Genomic DNA, 6,498 nt, shown 5'->3' with positions numbered 1-6,498 from the left:
CTAATTTAAAAAATGTGCAGCAGTGCAGCAGCAAAAATTGGGTGCTTCCAAGTAACAGGATGTTGTTTTTTCACTTCTAGCTGCTCCTTGGTGCTTATTGCTTTGCATAAAGAGGAATGAAGCCAGTTTCGAGCATGTGAGAAACACCTTTTTGAATGTTTTAAATGTGCCTCTCCATCATCAAGGCAGCACATTTACAGATTGATAAGACAAATGAGACTAGTGTGGGGAAATTCATTTCCAGGCACTTCCAGTGTAAACACAGACTCCCGGTGCCTGCCTGCCTGCCATACTATAGACAGGCTGGACTTTTCTGATGAAGGAAGAGACATGTGGAACATGTTTTAAACCCAAACTCCTAAATCCCAACTACGCAAACTTATTTCCTAATCAAACCCAAGAGTAAGTAACTTTTTTTTCTCAGTCAGTTAGAATCCTTTTTTTCTCTGTTTATTGGTTGAACATGCATTTTGTCACCTCACGTTAATTGATTTGTCATGACAAAAGCTAATTAGTAGTTGCATCCTACATCCATCCCTCTCCCTGGAATTTTTCCATGCGGGGTTCAGGCAGGATAAATGTTTAGAGGGAATATTTGGAGCAGCTTTAGCCTTTCACATGCTAATGTAAGCACTGGCGGCACAAGAAAGCTGGCCTGACCCAGAGGCCACTCGGTGACACAGTCTGCTGATTCAGTGCCGGCAGCCCTGGCTTTGTTTATGTGTGTGCACGAGAAATAATGCACGTCATAAAAAGGAAAACTTTGAAGGGGAGCCACTATCCCCGGATGATAAATGCCCCCAGCTCTTCGGATGTAAATAACTCTTTCCAATAGTACAAAAGCCATCTCAGGAGTGACTTATACACCGTCATTTTACAATAACACTGAGCCATGTTTCCAACCCTGGAGTTCTTCACACATTGAATCATCCTCTTGTCATCTACAAATTTGAACAAAACTGTATGACTATTTAGAGGAGATTTTTTAAGTAAAATCTACTCATGCTACTGAGCCATCAAAGCAAAGCTTCTGATAAATACAGTGAATTAATATACTTACTTAATATACTGATGTATCCTGCAGGAGTTTTGTGCTAAATCACAGAGTGAGTATATGCAGACAGGGTATAAAGCACGCTCCATTAGTTTACTTCAAGGATTGTCCATTTTCAAACACAATTTGCAACACATGTAACTTGTGTTTGTCTTTGTGTCCCACATACCTTGTAAAATCTCTTCTGTTCTCTGTGTTATAGTAAACATCAGTACACAAAGTGTCGTCTCATTGTCTGGTCGGAGTCATTTCAAGGGGCAGAGGAATTTACACAGTCTTGGGATCTGTCAGCAGGTGGTATAGGAAACTGTAAAGATAAGTCTCTTCAGCAGCTTAAGTCTAGCTTCCTTTTCACGAGAGCCTTCGGCATTTCTCAGATCTCCCAGATACAGCCGTGCCCTCACTCTTATCAGAAACCTGACCATGCCCACTTCCAGCTCCTATTAGACCAATGCATATCTCAGATCTCCCAGTAAAGGATGTCCAGGATGTCTACACTAGGAACAAACATGTGTCTCTTTTGTTCTTTAATGTGTTGCGTTATTGTTTGTGCTTTCTGTCATTGTTGCAAAAAACAGCACATTACCAAATAAAGCAAGGGGATGACCATTTCCTTTATGGGTTACGGTTGAAATAAAAAACAACATGAATAAAGTAAAAACCAGAAGAATCAAATGTTGTACAGCTATTGATGCTTAACGTTAAAAGTGAATAAAGTATACTAGCTAACAACAACCAGCTTAAATATGTGTAGATTTAGATCTATCTTAGATAAATTGTTCATAGTTCTTTATTTAATACAGGTAACAATTTCACATAACACCCCCTTCCCAGAAATACTTTTTTAATAAAGTTGGTGCTAGTTGAATAGTCAGAAGTTACAATCATCCTTTGGAGTCACCATCTGGGCACCATGGCTATCTGTATAAAAAAATTCATAATAATCCACTAGTGGATCTCCATCTCCAGAGCCACAGAACAAGAGCAGATAAAAATCTATAAATCTACTTGAAAGCAGGCATTCAAAGGATTTGCTCGCTTATACATGCATGTTTTATTTTTAATCTAGTCTAAAAGGGAGTTATTTGTGAAACTGTAGTCTTGTGACTCTAAAGAACTGAAGGAGTTTACTTTATTTGACTCTGATAAACCATTGCAGGAATAAGATGAGAGAAGAGCACATGTGCCCATTTGTCTTATCGAGTGGTCCTTCAGTGCCTCTGTTATCCTTGAAATCTCTTTCACAAAAAGTTGCAAAGAGCAGTTTAATGTAGGCTGACAGGCTGAGAGTCGCAATGACTTTATCGTTCTGTTTCCTAAAGCTACGAAGAGACTGCCACTGTTTCTAGATCCAAGCCCATAGTTCTGCCCAGCTATCTGGTTTTGCTTTATGTCTTCCCCTGCAGCGAACACTTGACGAAGGACAATTTGTTTGGATGTTTAATGTTGTGGCACTGCCTGGCGTAGGATTATATGAGATGGCCCAGTGATTTGTGGTGGCTGGTAGTGGGTTGGGTAATGTGTGTTAGTGCAAGGGGAGAGCGTAGGTCCATAAAGCATACATGCGCATCAGTCTTTGTGAGTGTGTCAGTGTGGGTGTGCGTTCAGTTCCAGTTCCTCGCTCTAGCACAGACTAGGTCTTGCACTGCTTACGCTTACATTTATGACAATAGCGTCTCAGTTCCCATAGGAAGACATTTGTTCTATGTTTATCCTTTTTTCACACTATAACATTCTTTGCTTGCTGAAAGATGACTAATCTTTGAATTTCATTGTTTCAAGATTTATGAAAGCCTTGCTGAGTCCTCTTTATATGTCTTGGCAGTCAGGAGAATCATTAACTTATCCTGTGAGGCTTTGCACACTGAAAAGTCCAGCCAAACGCTACCGTGAGCTTTCCCAGATCTCACTTACCTACTGACACACACACACACACACACACACACACACACACACACACACACTTAAATGAGTGTATAGCACAACGGAGCCATGTTGACTTAACATGAGTCTAAAAAAATGCAGTTTTTTACAGGGGGAGCAGGATGTAAATCTATAGTTCTCTAGCTCTTTGCTGCCTTTTTTTTTTACCACTTAAACAGACGCACAATGATAGGTTCTTTTCTTACATTAAAAACTTGCCTCGCCTTTTAATGTTGAATATCCAGAGGACCATGCACATGACCGAAGAGTCTTCCTGCCCCATCTCATGACACAAGCCAGTAACTTCTGTTACAAGTACTTTTGTTTATTCGTTTCAGTATCGGTGTCCCTTTTAAATGTTGCCCAGTTCTTGGGAAAATGAACCCTAGTGTACTTTAATCCTCAAGAAAGAAAAGTGATCACCAGTTACGTCTCAACTGTTGCCCAAAACATCTTGCGACAGCCATTCATTTCATCTGTTTGTGGACCCTTTGAACGCTGCTGTAGAAGGCAGTCCTGAAGGGCTTCACCCTCAGATGATAAAAAAGTGAATTATTGGTTTGTTTATCATGCTCTTAAAACCTAAAGTGCATTATTAAACAGAGAGCACATTAAAAGGGGAGTATTGTTAAAAGTGTTTTAAAAATCTTGTAAATCCCAGTAATTTATGTCACTGTGGTCGAAGAGGCTCGCCCTGGCCTTCTGGTTTTAATTTGCTCTAGGGTCTGTACCTGTGATGCTGCCTTTTTTCCCAGACACAATCTGACCGATGGAATGGCCCCCAAGCAGAGCAACAGTGGCCTTGTATAAAAATAAATAAATAAATAAACAAAAATAGCAATTTACTGGCTAAAAAACCAATTAATCACTTTTCCATAACAACTAACAACACAAGGAAAAAAGGTCAAAAGGATTCGTGAAAGGACATCAGTCTTTTTATTCACAGTGTTTTCTTCTCTATTTTGGGAATCTGCATCTTTATTGGTGATGGTGATTTATTATGAAGATGCTTTCAGTATTTAGTTTTTTAAATGTCACAGTTCTCACCAGTACTGGAATACTGAGACACTCGAATACAAAATGAGAAAAAACAGGGATGTTGAATATAATGATGCAGACAGGGAATCCAGAAACTTCTAATGACAACAAAAACAGTAACAAATAAGTCCACAGTACTAGCACCTGTATGAGAATGAAGTGTTTAAGAATACAGAGGTGGTTTGAGAATTGATTTAAATTAGAAGTGCTGTGCGTAGATCATGGTGATGTTGTTTGAGTAAAAATCCCATCATCACCTAAGTTAATGGGACTCATCCTTTAAATATTTGTAAAAGACATTGTGTCAGTCCATTAAATCTAAAAGCTATGATGCTATAATTAACAGAATAAATGAAAACTTGACTTGTGTAGTGTGCTGATAGTGTAGTAATATAACAGTATCACCAAGTCAAAGCCACTACATCCTCTGAGCACTAGAAAATGTTTCCCAGTTATTTATTCAACCACTGTTGTGAAATATCATTGTCACTGATGAGGAAACCTGAAAGTTGTTGGATTTATCCTCTGGGAATCATGAATGTCTGCTTATCAAATAGACATGAAGATATATGAGTCTGGATCAAAGTTGCAAACGACCATATTCTTACAGCTGAAAGACCCGCTGTGTTGATGTAAAAATAAATAAATAAATTAAAATAAAAACAGCATATGCATTTTTAAGTAGCTGTCTTTCTGTATTATTTGATATCCTAAGTGTGTGTGGCGTTGTATTTGTTTTTTTAAAATATAACTCTTGCATGTTGGCCTCACATAACCCACAGTGAATTTGAAAAATTCAGTTTCCTTTTCCCAAATAAACATGCTTCATCCAGCATGAGTCATTTCTGCAGGCTATGTCTGACCATTGTTTGACATGAGCCTCTGCCCATGCTGACAAGTGTAAGAGAAAACAAAACAAAAAATTTCAACATTTTGGACTGACTCTGCATCAGTCTAAAGAGTTGTGACTGGGCCCTGTCTGTGGCCAAAACCTGTTCCAGCCTCTGGGGACTCCCTGGCAAAGGCAACAATGGGTCAGAGCCCCTCCTTTGTGCAGTTGCCCTCCTTAATCAAACTAGCCAGAGGAGTGATTGGATTTTAATACTGCTGGGCCTACCGTAATAGTGTGATGGACGGGGGACTGGTGAATTGGAGCAAGATGTCAGCCCTCAGAGGCCTCCATTAATGATATTGCTTCATTTCTTAAAGTGGCAGGACTGTCTTGGGACGAGGGGATCACAGCAGTTGGCATACAGAGCCCTCCCCTCCCTTTTTGTATACTCATCCGCCTTTTTTTCATTTTGTTCTCTTTATCTCTCACTGACTCAGGACCATTTGTGCTGCTCCCTGTGTGTCCTCAGTGCCGAGGACCATGTCTTAAGCTGGTCACAGTATGTGGGCGTTTCCAGGCTGCTGCTGCTGCTGCTGCTGTGGCACTGAGGAAAAGGTGGACCTAACGCCTGTTTTTTAGGAAAGATTTTGCATTGATATTTAAAAATATTTCCACATCCAACAGATGCAAATAGATGTATAGCACACATATAGAAAATTACGTATACTTGAGTGAGTGCATATATAGCAGTTCCTTATGTGTTTCTGACAAACTATGGCCTCCCTTGGATGAAAAGATCAACATAACCTTGAACTTAATTTCCCTCTTTCGTGAAAAGATGAGTCACTACATTTGAAGCTGACAGGAACAGTATTTCAGCGGCATTTAGATTTCATTTTCTGCTCTGAATGCTATAATTAAAGGTTATTTCTTTCCAAATTTTAACTCATGAGTCAAGAGGTTAATTGAGCTTTAGTCCTAAATCTAAAACACAAAGACTTCCTGAAAACATTCTTGAACTCCTGAACTGACACTGATATGACCCTCACGAACGCCAGTGTGTCTCCCTCAAACCTTTTGATGCTGTTTCTCATCTTAAGTGACTCACGCTTGCTGCCTCATTGTTTGCTTCCAGTGACACTTGTTTGTCCTTTTTGTTCGGCTAATGACAGTTTTCCTTCTCAAAGGGAGGTGGCAAGTACAGGTGAACCCTCATTGTGTTTTATAGCAAGTCATTGTAAAGCGGGGCGGCTCCAGCGTTTCTCTCTCCTCCTAATGGGTGTTGGTGTGTTGTTTTTGCAGTAGATTTATGTGTGGGTGGGGCGCTGTGATTTACAGAGATCTGACACTGTCTCAGCAGCGATACCAGAGAGGCTGATTGTGGCTCTCTGTGTGTGTTCCAGGTAAGCCTGAGGTCTGCTCACCATCCCTGCTCACGCACACAACATGCCCAGAAACTTTTGCATGCACGGATGAGAGCATGCATGCTTCAGTGCACACACATATGGCTTTTGTGGTGTAATGCAAGTTGCTACTGTTGCAATGTCTTTCCCAACAGATTCACCTAAAGTACCATAGAATATAAGAAAGAAACTTTGCTGCATGCAAAGTTCCCTCCTTTTGCAGTTTTAACTCATTTAAATCGAGTATA

The sequence above is a fragment of the Neolamprologus multifasciatus genome, chromosome 1 (genome assembly GCF_963576455.1).
Source record: "Neolamprologus multifasciatus chromosome 1, fNeoMul1.2, whole genome shotgun sequence".
NCBI lineage: Eukaryota > Metazoa > Chordata > Actinopteri > Cichliformes > Cichlidae > Neolamprologus > Neolamprologus multifasciatus.
The sequence above is the reverse complement of the archived record's forward strand: the minus strand, read 5'-3'. Positions refer to the sequence as shown.